Below are 20,267 nucleotides of genomic sequence, written 5' to 3' on the forward strand. Positions count from 1 at the left end.
TTAAATAGTGAAGAGCCAGTCTCTATCCTGAAGGGCTGACAGTGGTTGCCCAGCATACATATCAGGGAATATTAAAATGGTACCCAATTAGTGTAGTGTGAAAGCTTCTGATAATATTTTAATAATATAGACTTTAAACAAAAATTTAGCCTTATTCTGGATAATTAATGCTTGTGAAAGGTTTAATGTGTATTCATTGAGTATGTTGTGATTCTGGCATGTGAGCAGAATATTAAGAGGATGTGTATGCATGAAAGGATTTTCACTTGCATGTTGACTTTTGATTTTTTTTTTTTTTAATGCAGAACAATAAGATTTATTTTAAATTAAAATATGAAGATGGTTTGTTTCTCCAGAGTGATGGTGGTAAAGAATTTAGTGTGTTCTATTAAATTTCCTCTGCACTATTTGTGAGACAGTGTTGTGATGAAACATCCAGGTTCTGTGGAGAAGTCAAACTGTACTACTCACAGATAGTGTAAGGTAAATTTGAAAAAAATATTTGCAGAATTTGCAGAGGCTTGTCTGATGTACGTATGCATCCCTGTATCAAACAAATTATTTGCTTTTAAGTGAAAGTAAGCAAATAATAATAAAAAAAACTAATGACATCCAGAGCCAGTGCAAGTGGTTTCATTTCTTGTAGAGGGCACTTAGAAGCAAGTCATCATATTTTCACCCTTAGTAAAACCTGAGTGCTTTCTGTCAGGGTAACAAAGGTGCATGTTACCTGTCTGAATGGGAAAACTCAGTGAAGGCAACTATGCTACTAACACCCTACCATGAGGTCAACTCCCGCAGGTCCAGCCAGGCAGGGGCAAAACACTCATCTTGTTAAGTCATCTCACGATAAAATTTGTAGTACCTCGTCTTTGCTGTTTTTTCACTTTAGGGCAGCTGATGTGCATGCTGGGTACCTTGAGGTAGAAATGCCACTTCTTTATCAGCAAGTACTTGCTTAACACCATGCTCCTTGACCATCCCCAGATGTGACATAAAGCCCATACCGTGGCCTACCTCATTCTTCATTCTTCTACCCATACCATGGCCTCTACAGCACTCTTTATTACACAGAGTAAATCCAGTGTCCCTAACAGATTCATTTCAATACAAGTTTTTCAACAAACCTGGCTCATAAAAAGTTCAAAGGTTGTCAGAGGGGCTGTTTCTGTTGCTTTCAGAAAGATGTAATATTGGAAATCATCACTGTTTGCCTTCTGTAACCATGAACATACAATAGACATCAAGAGTTCTTTTCATCAAGCTTTTCTCCCCCATGGGCTTTCTTCAGCCTACTTTCCCATCTACTGTTTCTTCAGGCACTCCTTCTCATTACAGTTTTGCCCCCTTATATTCAAGGTGCTCCCATTTCAATCTCTACCAGAAGGTTGCTTCCCTGCTGAAAAGGACTTGGGGGCTGTATGGGAACTGTTGAGTCATGGCCTGAACCCCCTGGTTAAGTACCTAGGGAAAAGACCTTGATCTGCCCCAGGGGCAGAGGTGAAGGCAATTCACCTGTGAGACCAGAAGGGATGGAGCCTGGCTGCACCTCTCTGAGATCTCATTTAAGGGCTGACCCCCACTGGGAAGGTTCTCTTTCTGGACATCACTCTTTGGTGAAGGTTTGCCCTGTAAATTTCGGATCTTCTGATACAGATGAGCAATCTTCTTTCCTTCCTTCCTTTATATCCCCTTTTTATTGTGCCAGTCCTTTCATCGTTGTGCTTCTGCTGTAACACCTTTCACTCTGTATTGATCTGCCCTGCTGCTGTAGGGGTACTGGTGGATGGCAAGGTGGTCGTGAGCCAATAGCGTGCCTTCACATGCCAGAAAGCCAGCTGTATCCTGGGCTGCATCAAAAGATGTGTGACCAGCAGGATGAGGGAGGTGATCCTGCCTCTCTGCTCTTCACTGGAGAGGCCTCACTTGGAGTACTGGTAAAGGACTTTTATAGAGAGGGTGGCACAGGTTGTCTAGAGATGTAGTGGAAACCTCATCCTTGGGGATATTTAAGGTCAAGCTAGATGGGGCTCTGGTATTGCTTAGCTGTCCCTGTTTGTTGTAGGGGAGCTGAACTAGATGACCTTTAAAGGTCCTTTCCAACTCTAAGAATGCTATGATTCTATGAAATAGGTGGCTCTTTCTCCCTCATCTCCTTCTCAATTGCTGAAGATTCCTTATTTGTTCCTGTGTTAGGATCTGGGAATATGTTTTTCCTTCCCAACAGTCTTATCTTTGTAGGCAGAGGGAAAGAAATAAATTATTCAGTTGCCCACATTTTAACTATAATGGGATGAGAAGCAGATGGTTAATAGCAACTGTTATTTTTCTTTTCAGAGTATAGGAAATGGTAGGGAGAAATAAAGTTATTGGTTTGGCTAGAAAGAGGTGAGGGATTGCAAGCATCCTGCACTTTTTTCTTTGGGTGAGTAACTTATCATCAAAATCATATGATCTGTGCTTTGATTTGTAGAACTTGTTCTGAACATTAGTCTTGCCTGGATGTGACGTTCGAAAGTTTCCATATTATAGGCAAACAGACAAATGCCCTTGAGCTGAAAGGAAGACCTTGCTTGACTCAGAAAACTAATGTCATTTTTCTGATGTTGTTATTGAAAGTAATGTTATGCTTCTGTGTGTCTGAACATGACAGCAGTTACAGCATGGGTAAGTGCTTATAATCAGCTGTGATAGTGTTTATTTTAGAAATTGAGTGAATCACTAGAAAGCTTCTTGTTGAATGATTTTATCAGGAAAAATTGTTGCCTTGCAGCTATGTAAACTTACAGAGTACCAGAAAATGATGTGGTACTATGGCATCACTACACCTTAACTATATTCTGTCTTCTAGGTATTGAGAAAGTCTCAAATTAACTGGTTTTATTTGATTGTTCCCTTTGCTTATCAACGTCTCTTTTTTCACTTATTTCCTAGTTTTCCTGCCCCTAGCAAGTAATTGTTTTCACATTTTCTCTTTACCTACAAATCAAAATGTCCAGTGTTCCTATGTACTTCTGCAACCAGGCTGTGCTCCCATTATTGTTTTTTAATTATTCTACAGTATTGATCATTGTCTTCTTCTACTGTAAAGCTTTGGCAGCAAAGTGCCAGTGTTGCAATTACTTCTGCTTGATTCACTGGACGTGACTCTGAGCTCTGCTAAACCTGTCCAAGATCAAACTCTTGATTTGTTTGTGAGTTCAGACTCCTTATCCCAGGTCCTGTGAGTGATCTCTTCATGTGGGTGGCCTGTGTGCTAAAAGGTTGGGCCTTGCATTTTTCTAGCCAAGTCATGTGTGCCTCTGGAATCTCAGAAATTTTCCACTTGATAGAAGAAGGGGACTTCAGAAGCACTGGTACAAGTACTTAGAAATAGAGGGTGAGAAAATGCTTCAGTGTGCCGATATCCTTCTTTCCTGCCCACTTTTAGTAAATGGTGGTGTATTTCTTTGAAATTGCAGTTAGACATACTGTCAGGTACAGCCTTATTCTAACCAGAGATTACTCTTCTGTCAGTAGAAATAGCACAAGGGTTTGGAAACCTGGATGATATAACTTCAGAGTTGCATCGGTTACACTTTAATGCTTTGTTCAATTTTGAACTGGCTCTTATAATAATGAGGAATGCTTCCAAAGTTCCATGCTTCTGTGAAGAGAGATCTGCCCCTAGAAACCTGCCTGCTGAGGGGTCAGTAGATGTATGGGAGTCCTGAGTTTAAGATCTAAGGCTCCGTCTTTTACGTAAGTACAGAGAATCACCTCAACAAAGGCAAAATACCATTACAGGTGAGAGAAATACCAGCTCATTTGCCTTTAAGAACATTTTCAGATTTTTCACAAGTTTCCCATGAGTTTACAGTTCTTCAACACAAATGACTTAAGTGAAGTCTTCTGCAAGTAATATGGTAGGTCAATAAAGGTCCATGTAGGAGGTTATAAGTGGTGAAAAGTATCTGCAGGTGAAAGCCAAGTAGATAAATATAAGATACTTTGGCACCTGTTTTCTTATCTAACCTTTTAAGGTTGTCATTAACAGTTTCCTGTTTGTCCTTCAGTTAAAATCTCTGCTCACCTTGAAGAAGCCGATTGTTCTGTGGAAAGACTTATTGAGAGTCGTGTCTCGCTTCATCTCAGCTGCTGGGCGCTCAGCCCTGGGGTTTTATTTCCAGTTCTGGGTTGAATGACTGCTTCATGCCACAAAATGTAGCCGAAGCCTGGTATCTGTGATCACTGGGACTTATTTACTTCCTTAAAGCTAAATGTTGTGTGGTTTTCTTTTTAATTTTTTGTTCTTCTTTAGCTCTATGTCATTTTTGGGGTCCATTTTAAGACTAAAATCAAGAGATATCTCAGAAGGGTTTACGGTTAGTTAGCATTATACAAAATTACACACAGTAAGAAATCTGGGAACTTCTCTCTCTTGCTTCAGTGACTCCAGCATCTTGACTAGCAAGCCTTCAATGACACGCTGATAAGGGTCATGGCTCTGGAGCAGATCCAGCATTGGTGTATGGAAGCAAAGTTCCTTATGACTCCTGTCTATTTTCTTGACTTTTGCCCAGTGCAGGTAGCAGAAGCAGCGTGTCTGAACCAGTTTCCTCATCTGTTCTCTTGGCTGCCCACTTTCTTCTCCAGCAGTTCAGGGAAAGTGAAGAAAGGTTTGCCTGTGCCCAGCAGCACTGCAGGTGTCTGTCCCTCAGAAAGAGTCCCACTGGTGTGGGCGTGCTGGAAACAAAAATCCCCAGTGACTTCACCCAGCTTGGCTTGTGGTGGTTACTCACAATGAGGTCATATTTTTTTCTTTTTTTTTTCTTTTTTTTTTTTTTTTTTTTTTTTTTTTAGCTCTGCATGCATAATGCTACATCTGGATTTTTGCATATGAGTGAAACTGCAGCTCTGGGACTGATTCAGGGAGTTTTCTCTGCAGAGTAGTTTTGGTGAGTAAACAGAGATAAGAGGAAGCTGGGTAAATCCAATAACTCCTCCCTTACGGGCAGGTGCAGCGATGTGGCTCAAGGTACAGAACAGAGGAAATGCCTTGTTGACACAGGTGATCAGAGCAAAGTGGCCAAAATTGATATAAAGATATTAGTATGCCATGTGAAGCCCTGCTTTCTCAAGGCTGCTATTTTTCAGCCCTCCATAAGATCTCTGTTCCTTAAACTCCATTTAACCTGGTGACTTGTGGGTAAGTTTTCAGCTCTTCACAATCTCTCAGTAGCTGCAATGCAGCTTGGACCATGCTGCGTTAACCTATATGGATTATTAAAACAAACTCTGAGTCATATTTGAACTGTATGTGGGATAAGATGGTTATCAAGGTTTATTTTTTCTTATAATTAGGTCTCTTAAACATTGTCTCATTAGATGTATTTTGTGACTGTTGGAAAAGTCCTTGGGGATCTCGTGGTTGTTTATTTTCAGGGGAAGTTCAGATGATATATAGCATACAGAAACTTGCCACTCTGTGAAGAGGTTTTTATAAATGATAGTTAACCAGGCATTTTTCTTAAATTCTTGGTTCTTGCTCTGAATTCTCTCCAGCCTCTGCACTGTTATTACAGCTCTGGTATTTTATAGCAAGTAGGAACATAACATTACAACTGCCTATTCACACATGGGAGACAGGAGAACTGCGTTAAGAGCCCATCAGATAGGAGGGTAAGAGGATGCTTAGGTTTGAATGAAGCCACTTCCAAATTTGGCAAGCTACAGTGCATTGGCCTGGCCTGCACTCCTTTTCCTACCAGCATTACTGGATTTTCAGTGGCTGCAAGCAACTCCTTTCCATCGTGCCCTTGAATGTTATGCAGCCAGCGTTTCAGGCATGGCTCATTCCTGTCCCCTTTCTTCAAGCTTAAGGGGGAGCATGGGAAATAGGCACTGTATATTTCCCACTGCTGTACAGCAGCTTGAGCTTTTGGTGTTGCCTATCCCGTTTCCTCCTTTGCTCACATGACAGGGCCCTGGCTCACTTCCATTTCTCAGCACCTCTATCTGATTAGATTAGTGGAGTTTAGATAATTTTGAAGGTGTAAATATCCTAGGAGACATGTTAGTTTTTTCAGTCATATTTTCTTTTAACCTCAATCAGATCTTGTTCTTCATATTCTGCTTCTCCATTGGTCACCATTGTCCTTGCATCCTCCTCTGCCCCCACTTCTGCTTCAAAACCAGGAATAACTGGCTTGCAGCTTTGTTCAGAGCTTGTGGGACACCACACGCAAAGCAGGAACTGCTCTGAAAGGAAAAAAGGGATGTTGCTGGTCCTCTGAGGCCCACCTCTGCCTTTCTGCTTGCCACGGTCAAATTATCTCTAACTAACAAAAGTTTCAGGTGAGGTGGTTAGATAGAGCTAGGTGCATGATGTGATCTCTCCAGTGACTGTTTTTACAATCAGATGTTGCAAAGTTCTTCTGTTTGTTTCTTCTAGTATTTTGCTGGATAATATCCTGGGAGATATTTTCAGACAGATTGGTGAAACCAGAATGCTTACAAACTTAATACTCACAAAAAAAATGCTCACAAATATTTGTTTTTCTGCAAAGCTGTGCCAAAGGTATACACGTTCTTGAATTGATATGAATAGTGACAAATATTAAATAGTTTCAGTCACTGAGACAGGGCAAGGAGGGAAGAACGTGATATTACGGATCACTGTTGTATCAGGAGCAACAAGTACTGAACAGAAACTATGAGACTTGTTTCTGTGCACGGTTTGATGGATTGAATCATGATTAATCTGCAAACAGGAGGAAAAAGGGGATAATTAACAACAAACATGAAATTTGGAATGAATAATTTTGCTAGCTGGAGCCACAGATTAGCTGTATTTTCAGATTTGGAGAATATTTGGAAAGGTTAAAGCTAGGAGGAGTTCTGGAATAGACTGCATCAGCAAACTGGTACATTATTTACTCTGGCAAGGTTTTCAGCGGTAGGGAAAGCTATTCCAGGAGGTGTTAGTCTGGGCATGGTCAGCACTGGCTCAGAGTTTGTGTAAAATGCAGATTCAGGAGATTATTGGGCATAGAAGCAGACTTGAAGAATTTTAAGACACCTCAGAATGTCAGTGCTTTTGATTATTCGATCTACTGAGACGTTCTGTTCTCCTCTCTGGAAAAGAGAAATTGGCCTGTACTGTGGAATGACTAACAAATTATCCCTGAGGAGTGGCCAGTTAGGTAGGAAAATATTATTTACCTTAAAACAAAAATACAACAAAAAACCCACTTTTTAACGCGTATTCAAGATACTAATAATAAACCGTCAGTGGAGCTCTGCTGTCTGCCCATAGTTGCGGTCATTTCTTCTCCGCAATATGACTTAGTGTTAACATTTGTCATTTCACCCAAGCTACTCATACACTAAAACTAACAATTTGGCCATCACATCTCTCTTGGGAGGTTTGGATGTGAATCATGGAAGAGGTTTTGGGCCCATGCCACAAGCCATGGGAATTGTGGAAGGAAATTATTATATGCTAGATTTGTTTTATAGTAAACCACATACTGTCCTAGAATTAGGCCCCTACTTTACATGCTCAGGAGCTAAATGAAGGAGTCCTAACTTGGATTAAATTCCTAACCTGCAGTTGGAAAGCTTGGCTGTCCCAAATGTAATCTTAGGCTTTCAAGTCTTGTTTCGTTTCTTTTCTTACATATTCTTTCTCTTCAGATTCAAGCTTGCTCTTTTACTTGAAAAAGCTGCCATGATTTCTTGAGTGGCTGGCCAGTATTTTCCTTTGAGAACTTCTCTCTTTCATATAGCTGAATATACTTTGTTGAGCATCCTTGTATCAGATTCTGGCCTGTACATTTTTCTCCTGCTGCTCCTGCCCTGTGATTAAAGCAGGAGGTTCCTGAAGCCTCAAGGAAGAGGGTTTTGAACGTGTTTCTGGAGATAGCAGATACTTGAGTTTGGCCCCAAACTATATTTGGTTGTTCTTGCTTTGCTGTAGGTTCTGTCTATCCATGCCCTTACCTACTGACACAGATTCCAAGAGTTAAGGATATTTCTGAAAGAAATGGAAACTGGAGTCTGTGATCACCAAGATGGTAGTGGCAAACAGTAAATCTTATTGATATACAGCCTGAAATGGGAAGATGATTTCAATTTTCTGATTAAAAAATAAATTAGAAATAAAAATTAGTGTTGCTTCCTTACTACACATGTGAACAAAGCAATGGGATGGTCCTTTATAATAATGCAACCAGCCTCATTTGTGTTTTGCAACAGCATATTTATTTTCTTGATCTTAGAACATGACAACATTCATTTAAGGCTAGGCTTTCATATGTGCTCCCCCAGGAGTTGAGGTCATTTATTCACAGAGATAAACCAGCTGAACAGCCAGTGAACTCAGCTGCAGCAGAACCCATTTGCAATATGATTGTCCACTCTGAGTAGCTCACTGGTGGGGAAAAAAAGTAGGTGGATAAACGCTCTGTATTTGTTTTTAAACTGCAGTAATTTCACTAGCATGCCTCAAAAATCAAACAGTCACCCCTAAACCCCCCGTAAAAAAAGAAAATAACAACAAACCAAACCCCAACCCTTTCCACACAGCCTCTGCAGAAAGGAGATCAAAAATTTTAGGGAGATAAAAAAAATAAAAGTATTATCTGTAATATCTCAGGTATAATCTTCAGTAGGAAATTAAAATAGTTTGTGGGAAGAACTCTTAAGCCAGCCTTGTAGAACCAACATGGCATTTTATTTCTTTGTAAAAATTGCTTTTATAGATGGAAAAAAAAAATAATTAAAAGGAAAATACAATTAAGCTGAAATTATCTAGGGCTGCGTATATTCACCATAGGAAGTGATATCTCAGGCTTAACAAAAGAAAGCCTGTTGTGCTCATCCAAAAGGTATTTTGAGATATGTACTGAGCTTAGAAGAGCTAATACTCTATTTGAAAGGAATAAAAGATTCTATTTTGGATTTTATTCTTTGCAGAGACACAGCTGAATGGTGAAACCAAGCTTTTCCACGCAGATATATTAGTTAGAATTCATTCTCCACCAAATGAGACCTTTATGCTTCCACCTGCATATTATGGCTCTAATAAACACGTTATCAGCTCATGAAAATGATGGCAAACAGGTGACTCGAGGATTTGATAAGTCAGCAGCAAAGATTAACAGATTTTTCTCAGGGAAAAGCTCCGAAAGATTCCCTTATTTAAAACAATTGCAGCATGTGAATTTACTGCACTTAAATCATTACTGGCAATTAGTATGTGTCAGAAAGGTTGCAGCTGGCTCCAATTACAGGTAGGGCTTTTAGAAACTGAACTTAATTGTATGTGTGATAGTGAGAGGCTGAGCAATGCACACCAACATAATGGTGCACTCGGTGCAGAAAGGAGGGCAAGATATTATGATCTGGGACATAATTATTTTAACTAGGCCTGGTTCCTGTCTCCTGGGAAATAGATGCTGTAGGGGAAAGCTGCTGGGAATGCAGCAATTCACCTTACTGAGCTCCTCTGGGTGAGGAAGAGCTTAGAATCTATGTAATGCTTACCCTTTGTCTCTCTGCAGTGAATTTGCCCAGCTTAAGGTCTTACAAGTTATATCTAGCCCTGGTTGAATAATTCATCTATCCCAAGGCTTGCTTCCTCAGTCCCTGGAGGTGTGGGTAGCAAAAGATTTGCAGGCTGCCAAGGTGTTTTGATGGGGTATTCCTTGTGCAAGTGTTGCATGTGGAAGGCTCTTGTATGCTGCAAGCATGTTAGGCTCACTGACGATGCTCTCCTTAGGATGCTTTTGCTCTGGTCGCCTCATGGGATTGCTCTCAGTTGCACCTCCAGCCTAATCATGGACTGAGGTGACTTCTTGTCATTCCAGTTCCCTCTCTGTTTGCATGAGTGTTTCTTGTCAAGTGGCAAAAAAGCAACGTTTTGAATAAAAGAGTAGGATGTATCTGATCATACAGTATGAATGGGGATCACAGTACGTGGGCTACCTTTCTGTGCTTCTGTAAAAAGTAATGTGCTCTGTCTTGGCAGACAAATTTATCTTTGGTGCTTTTGAAGTTCCAGTCGTATTAGACCTTAGTATTTCCTTGTGAGCCGTGTTGATCAGGCTAACTCCTGTGCCCTGCTAACAGTAATCTTGAAGTATGAAGGATAAGTATTAATGCTCCCTTTTAGGATTTCAGTGCTGCATGTGATCTTTGTTACGCGTCCTTGTGTCAAGATGATGCCCTCAGGTGGAGCCTAAGCTTACTGCTGGCCTTGTCTGCTTTCGATGGAAGAAAGGAGAGCAAAGTAAGCACCCAACTTCTTTTTCCTTCTTCTCCAGTATCTCCACTGGGGGAAAGAGACTAAATCTGCATCACTGTTTCTTAGTTTACTTTTTAACAGAAAATTTTATCCAACCTCTTGTTTTTTGAAGTATTTTATTAGGCAGTTTTGATTGTATATTACTACTTCAGCTGAGCTTATTCATGAGCTGTGGTATGACTGTATTTGTGTCGTCTTGTTCATTTGCCAGCAAATAACACTTGTGTGGGCAGGAGGCAGGCATTTTACAGTGTGCTTGTGCTTGGGCTGATGCATGGAGTGCAAGCATCCTATTGATTCTTTGTATTGCTCATAAACCCGTGTTCGATCAGCAGGACATCTACCATGAAACTCATTAGAGCTGCTATTTTTGGAAAGCAGGGTGAAGTTTCACATACCATGTGCTAATGTGAAAAGGATGCCATGCTTATAAAACCAAACCGAAAACTTAGTTGGAGAAGCAATAAGCATTCCAGAAGTGCACACAGACCAACTTTCCAGTAATTCCTCCCAAGTCTTCCCTCTTACAACTTTTCAACTTGTGTCCAAGTTCCACAAATGTTGGTATAATGTTGGTAATCTCTTTTAAATCCCTAGCTCTTTCTCTGGGATTTAATGATGATGGTGATAATAAAGTAACAATTGGGATGTAGAAAAAGAGAATCTGTGATTTGCAAAATATTTCTATGTTAAAGCACTGTTTTTCATATTGGTATCAACAGAGGTACTTGCTGCTGTGCGGTCACCTACGGTAGTTATTTGGAAATTGTGTTAGCTGTGTGAGGCTTTTGAAAGCAGAAACGCTGCTGTCTTCTGTGTGATTTGTTCAAACGTAGTAGAGCCATTTTTGACACGAATGTATGCAGCCTCTGCAAGAGATGATCTGTTGTAAGTTTGGCAGCTAAGGATCTGTTCTGCCCCATTTATTGCAGTTCACAGAGTGTCCTCAGTGCTTTGAGGTCTGCGATCAGAGTTCCTGTACAGCACCATGTTGCAAATTCATTATTTTCATACTGCAGTAGAATCATTTAGGCTGGAAAATACCTTTAAGATCAAGTCCATCCACTGTCCTGCTTACTGTCACCTGACCTGGAGTGTTCATATTTGTCTCTGTGAGCTCCTGAGCACAGAAGTGCTGGCACAGGAGATAGGGGTCCAAGAAAACCTTTGAATATGCTAAAGCAACACATACCACACCTAGATCTTTCACTGATATTTTATTTCTCTACAACTATCTGAAAGGAATCATAGAATGGTTTGGGTTGGAAGGGACCTTTAAGATCATCTAGATTGTAAGATCTTAAGCTTCAAGCTGAGGCTGGATCAGGCCCTGGGCGACCTGATCTATCTGTGGATGTCCCTGTTCATTGCAGGGGAGTTGGACTAGTTGGCTTTTAAAGGTCACTTCCAACTCCAAGGATTCTATGATCTAGTTCCAACTCCCCTGCTGTAGGTAGGGACACTTCCCACTGTACAATCAATAGGTGTACAAAGGTTAAGCTTAGTGAGATTATCACGATGGAAAAATAATCAAGATAAATGGAAATGATCACCAGTGTTGTAGGCTCATAGTAAACGCCACAAGGAGTGATCTCCAGATAGAGATCTTTCTTTGGTGGTAGTCAGCACTTAAACACTTAAATGGGATCTAGGAGAGATGGAGCCAGGTTCTACCCCTTCCTCCAGCACAGGTGAGTTGTCTTCACCTGTGCTCCCATGGCTGACTCATTGCTTGCTTCAGGTGGTTAATCAGAGGTTCAGGCTGTGATCAACAGCTCCCATGCACCCATCCAGCCTGGCCTTGTTGCAGTGAGGTGGGGGTTGGCCTCTTCTCTCAGGTAATAGCAATAGAATGAGAGGTAATGGCCTTAAAAATTACCCTGGGAAGGTTCCAGCTGGATATTAGGAAACATTTCTTCTTAGAAGGAGTGGTGAGGTACAGGCTGCCCAGGGAGGTGGTGGAGTCAACCGTTGGTAGAAGTGTCTGAGAAGAGGGCAGATATGATACTGAGGGAGGTGGTTAGTGGGCATGGTGAAGATAAGTTGGTGGTTGGACTAGATGATCTTAATGGTCTTTCCAACCGTAATGATTCTATGATTCTATCTTTGTGCCTCAAGATAGAATTTCGTTGTATGTGCTTGGGGCATGTCACGTTTGGGGTGTTTAGACCTGTGCAGAAAATGACAAGGCATGGGAGCACTTGAAGATAAGTTGCATTAGCAATTATTGAAGTTAAGCCCAAATTTTTTATCAGTATGCACAGAGAGGTGAACTTAAGCATTACTGGGCCCAGACAAGACTGGCATAAAGTGAGAAAGATAATTTGCAGTGCTCATCAGGCCTGGAGGCTACCAGAAGCTCAGGGAAGGGCTGGCTGGCATCCTGCAAGACCATACGGGTGTCCTGTTGACATCTTCCTGCAAGTGCCCTGTGTTAGCATTGAAGCTGGAGGGCTGTGATCTTCATCAGAACTCCCAGAGATGGGTTCAGCATGGCCAACTCTGTGTAGTTTCTGAAGGTCTCTGCGAGCACCAGATCTAGACAGTTCCTTTTATTATTTTTTTTTAAATGAAAATAGAGATGCTTGTCTTGTAATGTAATTGCTGAGATGGTTTTGCCTTCTAAGAAACAAAGCATTGCTGTTCTTAATGCAAATTTAAACAAATGCAACACTGCTCTTAATGGAAACTGCCCTGGGGTATGCATGAAAGTTCATGTCATGAGAAAATCAAGCTGCTAATGGGCTCTCCCAGGTCTTGCTAGCCACATCTTCCCTTTAAGGGCTTCAAGAACTGTACAGATGTATTTTAATTATATTTCCACAGCTGAATACCCTGCTTACTTTGTAGAAACTACCTTTATCATAGGCAATTTACTGTGAAGGATGGATGCTGCGAATAGATTCCTCCTCCCTGAGTGGATTTATTTCATGGAAAAATTTTCTGGGGAAATAAAGTTCTGGGGAAGTAAATCTAACCTCACACATGGGAAATACTCTTTCATGTGGAGGACTCCAGCAATTTGTTCTGCTCTCCTGCAGCTCGTGTATTAGCAAAAGTAGGAGCAGTATACAAGCGACTTAGAGAATTAGTGCCAAATAAGGAAACTTCTTGACTTCCTTTAATGTTAAATCTCTGTAAAATGTTTTCTTCTTTGTTGTTGAACTAGTGTCATTTAACAGCATTAAATATTCAGATCAGTTTGATGAGAGGTCTGGAAAGAGAGTTCTATTATCTCTTCTGAGTGTGTGTGCTGGGGCATAGCATTTTAGCTTTCAGGGCACCAATACAGTATGCCATGAAACAGCTATAGGAGCAACAATATGGTTTGAGGTGTAATGGCATAGAAGAATTGAAGGTATGTAAAACTACCTGTAAGTTTCTCAAAGAAAAGCACTCTCTATGTGTAAATTATTGTGATTACTGCCTCCAATGTAAATCCTTTTATGACTCTGGATAATGTGTAACAACGATAGGGCTTTTCTTCTCTGCAGCATTTCTTGATTCTCAGCCTTAGAATCAAGGCTGCTCACGTGACCCCTCTTCCTTTCCCTCTCTCACTCCCAGCTGAGACTAAAATTTATTTCTAACAGTTTACAGCACATTTGTGGTTGTAGTTTGTGTGTGAAAAGAAGAGGCTTTAAAACATTACTTGGTTGGACTTCAATCCTTTTTGGAAAGCATGAAGTTTGGTAACAAGGCCCTGGGATCCTGAGACTCTGGGAACAGCCCTGGCTATTCCAAAACTTGTGATGAAAATGGGACGTTAGCAATACTTGAGGTTGCTTAACTTCTTTTTTTTTTTTGTCTCCATCAAAAACTGCAGCAATTGAAATTATTCTTTCTTGCAAAGAAGCCTCCTGTTTTATTTTTAATAGCCCACGTCCTCCTCCATGCTTCAAGCGGTGGTAGCGTGGTGTCCCTAATTACCCAGGTGGTGCTTTCAACACCATGGGATGTCTTTCTTCCTGAAAATTCTGCCTAGTGAAAAGTAGTTTCTTATTTTCATAGGTTTGTTGTCCCCATGTGTGGGAGGCAGCCCCTATTTTGTTTCTTCCACTACCATTTTCATCCCCCATGTTTCCTTTACAATGTCTTCTCTGTGTTTGGGCATCAATAGCTGGGCTTCACCCTCCTCGGGGCTCCGACTCGTGGGGATTTGCTTTAACAGCCAGTCCTTTCGTAGCAGGGCTTTTTCTAAGACCTCTCACTCCCTTGGGATCAGCTGTCAGCCCACACAGCTTGTCCTGAACAAGGGAATATTTGAAGGTTTTACTTAACTCACTTTCACATTTTTTCACAGATTAGTATTTTTTTTAAAACTCTGTTATGTTGTTTTAATTGAGTCTTGCCACCAAAACAAATGAACATTGTGTCACCACATCTCAACTCCTTTCATACAACCACAGCTAAGAGAGTTTGGAGACCGTGCTACCTGTAGAAATGTTGAAACCAATGCTGTGTATAATCTTGATGGATTACATTCAAGTCACTCTGTACATAAATCTGGTCACACCAGAACAAGAACTGTGGAAAGTATATAACATTAATGTATACTCATTACATTCCTCCTTTCATAGACTCCAAGCCTGACAGGCTAGTGGGAGGGGATGGGATAGGATGGAGTGGGGAACTTCATGTAATGAGTTAGATTTAAACCTTTTACTTGAAATCATTGTAGTTCTTCATCAAATGAGGAGTGCTCTTTAAATAACAGTGCTTCAGTCATGTAAAATTGTTGCTAAGAGGTAATGAGTTCTACATTTTTTGTCTATTTATCAGCTGTGAAGAAGCTGCTCTTGTTTTGAAAGTTTCTTGAAAAAGGCAGGTTTAGACAAAAAATACCTTGCAAACTTCATTTAACATTTACAGTACAACTTCTACTCCCTTGAAACCAAAGACAAATTTCCTGCAGATTTTATCAGGAGCAATATAAAATCCTAGAATGTTAAGTGTTATTCTTACTACCTCAGGTAGAAGTGTGTCACCGAGCTCCTTCCAGGACAGGATTGGCTGTATCTCCACAAGTGTGCAGCAAGACTAAATTTTGTTCATTCCTTTTCCAAGACCTCTACTCAAAAGGCCTAAATGGCCCAGAAAACAGTGAGGAAGAACACAGTGTGGGCAGCTACGCAAATTAAGGTATCTTAAGTTATCTCTATGTCTAAACGGTGGCCTAACCAGGAGGTCAGAATATGCAGTGATTCTTTCAAATGGCAGAAGGTTGTGTTGCTACTTCCTCATAGTTCTCCCCTTTCGAAGCCCCTCAGCAGCCTTTTTCATGGGGGCAAATGTGGATTTAGTCATCTAAATCTGAAACTTTTGCTGAGGAATCTGGCTGATTTGGGAGGACAATGCCATCTTTTTCAGAGAAGAGTGGCATGTTAACAGCCAGCTCAAAAGGAGGGCTTCCAGGCAGACTGAGTGGGCAGGTCTGTTGCTGATCACCAAGACTGTGGTTTCTTTAACTATTTTTTTTTTTTTTCCTGCATCTTCTGGCCCTTGCTGGTGATGGAGTTACCAGGCTTCATTGCCATCAGTGTACCAATGGCATGAGAGTTTATATCTTATTTCCTACAGCTGCAAACACTGCCAGCACTAAGATTTCACAATGGTTGGGACAAAAGCACTGGGATGAAGGAGAGTGGCTTCCAAGTGAACATGGGTGGTATGAGAGGCTGCAAGGCAGGTGGATTTCTGAAGAAGGGGAAGCCACTCATCAGATATCTTCCCCCCTGCTTTTCCTTTCCACTGATCTTGCTGGGTTTATTGTTGTCTTCATATTGCCTGAAATGCTTCATTTCCAACTCTAGATTTTACTTGGTGTCTTTCACTTGGGTGTGATTTGCATGGAGATTTGTGCACCTGTTACCTAAAGGCTGAACTTCTACAATGGAGGATGAAGGTGAAAGCAAATTGGAGATTCAGCTTGTGCAAATGTAATGCTTTTGTATCCCTGTAAAGGTGAGCCATTATCACCCCCAGCCTTGACCTTCATCTTGGTTACAGGCCTGTTGTTTGTGGCTTGACTCTTTAGAGCCGTGTGTTGGCCACTACCTTTGTTGGTTTGCCATGGCCAAGCTTCAAGGCCAGATTGTGCTCATGAAAGCTCTGCTTAGTCACAATTGTCCTGTGATTTACATGCCTGTATTGGCATGCAGTTATGGTCTTGCTTCTGAGCTTGGCCACGGTTTGCCATTTGGCATGCTGTTACGCTAATAGTAGACACGCAGTCCCTTTGTGCTCTTCATTCCACTGCTGAGGTTGGGTTTGAAGGAACGCTGACCACCTGTCGCTTTAGTTAAGAGAAGGGGCACTGTTGTATGGAAAGTAAGAGAATTTCAGAGTCCCTAGCAGGCCTTCACATATACAAATAAAGAATACTTGCAGTTATAAACAGTCATGGAAAATTGTAGCATATTTACAAGCTTCAACTTCAAAAAGTTATATTCCTTGACATTTAAGTTTTGACTTTGATCAAAAAGAGATGTTTTCTGTGCTGAGATATCCAGAGTCTGTGCTTCCTGGTGTGAGCTCTCTCTGATTCAATTCTGTGGATTCCTAAGAAGTCTTTTTGTTCAAGATATTGTTGCTGTTGTTATCTTTGAGAGTAGTGCACAGGTCATGGCTGATACAGATAACAAAACAGACACAACAGAAAAACATACAACCTCTGTTCTGAGAGCTGATGTTTATTAACATCCTTGATCTTCACTGAATGCTTGTGAACTTGACAACGTGCTTCAAGGGTAGACGATTTGTAACTGAAGTTTTAGCTAACAGGCGTCCATGCTGTAGGATGTGTGTTGGGATAGCATTAGGATCAGAATTACTGAACTGTTATACAGTGTGAACTAGTTTCATATCTGAGATTTCCCAGGCTCCCTCAGATCAAGTAGTTGTTGAAACTCAAGTTGACAGACATAGAAAACAGGAAGTGTTTGAAATTGGGATCAGAGTTGGTGACATGACTCTGTCTGGAATGATCATAGATATCAGTGATTTGCTGCCTTTTTATATTTTTAAAAAATGGGCCTGTAAGTAAACACTATTTCTGAGTTTTTCTGATTACTGATTTGATTCTGCAAGGCTAAATGGGGGTGGGTTAGGCCAGAAATAACAGAAACATAATTAGGACCAAGCGAACATGTCCTGTTATGAGACCACGTGGACAGATCAAGCCCATCCTAAATGTGGGGGTTGCACTCCTGTAGAGCCTCTGCCACATCCCATCAAGTGAACACTGCTGTGTCCAATGATGGGGAGAAAAATGTCCTCTTGATGTGCACCCTGGTGAAACTACATCAATAGAATGGAAGAATGATGTAAAGAAAGGGGGAGAGGTTCTAAACCTAGAGAAATGTGTACGTTTGTTTTCAACACAGCATGCTACATATAACACTGTCAGGCTAATTGGTACTGGACTGCATGACTCCATACTCAACTTAAATCCTGAAATTCCAAGACAGAAAAGTTTCTTTTGAACTTGCTGAGTGAGAGAGACTGAATTTTGGATGCATTTGGAATGGTAGCTGGTCTCAGACCTGACCCTTGCAATTAAAGCATGTATGGTATGATGAACATCTGATTTGTGATACGCCTCTGTGTACCTCATTTTGTGACATAGACTGATATTAGGCCCACCAGGCATACATAATGCTTCTTGTGCAAAAATCAGAACAGATATACAACGATGGGAATGGTTCTGAACTGTGGAATAATTGAACACAGCCTCAGGCTTTTGTCCGCAGACAGAAACAAACTCCTTGAAGCCCCTCTCCTAATTTTAGTCTTAAAGACAGTGCTTCTGGAGCAATTTATAATTGCTATTGATTTCTTTACTTATAGCATGCATGATTTGTTTTGGGGTTGACCTGTTGGAGAGAAGCTCTGCGGAGAAGGACCTGGGTGTCCTGGTAGACAGCAGGTTGACCATGAGCCAGCAGTGTGTCCTTGTGGCCAAGAAGGCCAATGATATCCTGGGGTGTGTTAAAAAGAGCGTGGCCAGCAGGGTGAGGGGGGTGATCCTCCCACTCTGCTCTGCCCTGGTGGGGCCACATTTAGAATACTGTGTCCAATTCTGGACTTCCAAGTTCAAAAAAAGACAGGAGTCCAACGGAGGGCCACAAAGATGAAGGGTCTGGAGCATCTCCTGTATAAGGAAAGGCTGAGTAATAACCTGGATCTGTTCAGCCTGGGAAAAGAAGACTGACAGGGTATCTGTTTAGTGTTTATAAATATCTAAAGGGAGGTGGGAATCAAATGGATGATAGCGGAAAGAATTTTACTTCTTCTGGAAGTGGAACATCTATATGCTTCCCTTGCCACGTAATAGGTTAAAGATAATATGATGTTAATTGCCTGTTGCTGTAATATGCTCTGTAATATCCTTGTGGTAAAGCCCATGTTTTTCTGGAATAGGAGCAAATAGCAGAAACTCAGAGCAAACATAATTCCCTGGACTGCCATAGACTCTGTGTGCCCTTGAGCAAGTTGTTTGGTCTCTGTGTGTCTCAATTTCTTATGAGTACAATTGAAATAAGGGCACCTCCCTATTGTTTTGGTATGCTGGGGTGAGAAGTGCATGAAGGGCTGTAGACTTGCAGTCTACAATGGTCAAGCCGTATTAAGGTAGGTTTTCATCTTGAAAAACTGAATAAATAAACTGGTCAGAGGAGACCGGGATCTCCATAAGGTATTTCAGCTGTCACGGAGCCTGCCTGTGCCAGCATGCTGCACTGCCTCTGTGTCAGTGCTAATCAGCATTTCTCTCCAGGAAGGGATTTGTTGAAGGAGCCCCATTCACTCCACCTCAGACAATGCAGGTTGGCTAACATCGCTGGTAATGCTCAGCGCTGTGAGCTTTGAGGTGATGCTAATTCCTCATCAGGGCTGGCAGCTAGAGGATTCTGCTGGTGCCGTGACATTAATGAAGGATGGTCAGGGCTTCTCTTCTGTCCTAGATCAGCCCACATCCGTGTAGTTCTCTGTGTACAGCATCTTGCATCAGATCTGTCCCATTAAATCAGTGGAATTATTTAAATAAATTACTTTTATTAATTTATTATATGAAAAATTTTAGAGCAAATTCCTTTGATGTGTGATATCCTAATCACACCCGCAGGGCATTAGCAGGCACAAGGCACATCTGAGTGTCTCTAATTCCCTAGTGGTGTGATTATATCTCATAATATTCACAACCCCCTGGAGCTTCTTTACTGGTATAAATAAATCAATTATTTAAGTCAAATACTTTGATCATTAGAAGCTGCCAGTGAGCGCTCAAATGCCTGAGCTGCGCGAGTCACCAGGAACGATCTTGCCTCTCAAAATGCTGAGCAGCCGCGCCGAGTGCTACCAGCACTTCATTTCAATCTGCTTTATAAATTAGATTAGAAGTCAGTTTCCAATACTTCATCCTGGATAGCAAGGAAGGGAGAACTTTGCAGAGGTGGAATTATGAGATACCGCTGCCAGCGGATCCTTTTATCATTTAACACTGCTGTCATAGGTTAAATATGAGCTACTGTTCATATTAACTAATAGCTATTATACAGAAAACTGACACAGGGATTCCAGCTAATGCACCATGAACCTGATTCACACGCACTGCGTCGTATTATTTGCACATATGGATGGAAAGGAGTTTTGAGTCACTTGGGATATGTGGCAAATTAGCATTTTATATCATATTAATGAAGTGCTAATTGCTCCTTGCAACCTTTTTTTGTGCAAATTGAATGGGTCCTATTTGCATTGTCATGTAACTGCCGTATTACCTTTCAGCACTTTCATAATGAAGAGGCAGCACAGAGTTCATCAAGGAAAAATATTAGTAATTGTGAGATAATTAGTTATGAAACTAATAATGTTTAGAGTTGAGCAGAAATATTGCAGTTGATTTTGGTTTAGCTTGGGAATAATTTTTTATTAACAGGTTTCATAGAGTATCTTTCATGTTGCATACATTAAACTGAGA

Source organism: Lagopus muta, chromosome 2, assembly GCF_023343835.1.
Source record: "Lagopus muta isolate bLagMut1 chromosome 2, bLagMut1 primary, whole genome shotgun sequence".
Classification (NCBI taxonomy): Eukaryota; Metazoa; Chordata; class Aves; order Galliformes; family Phasianidae; genus Lagopus; species Lagopus muta.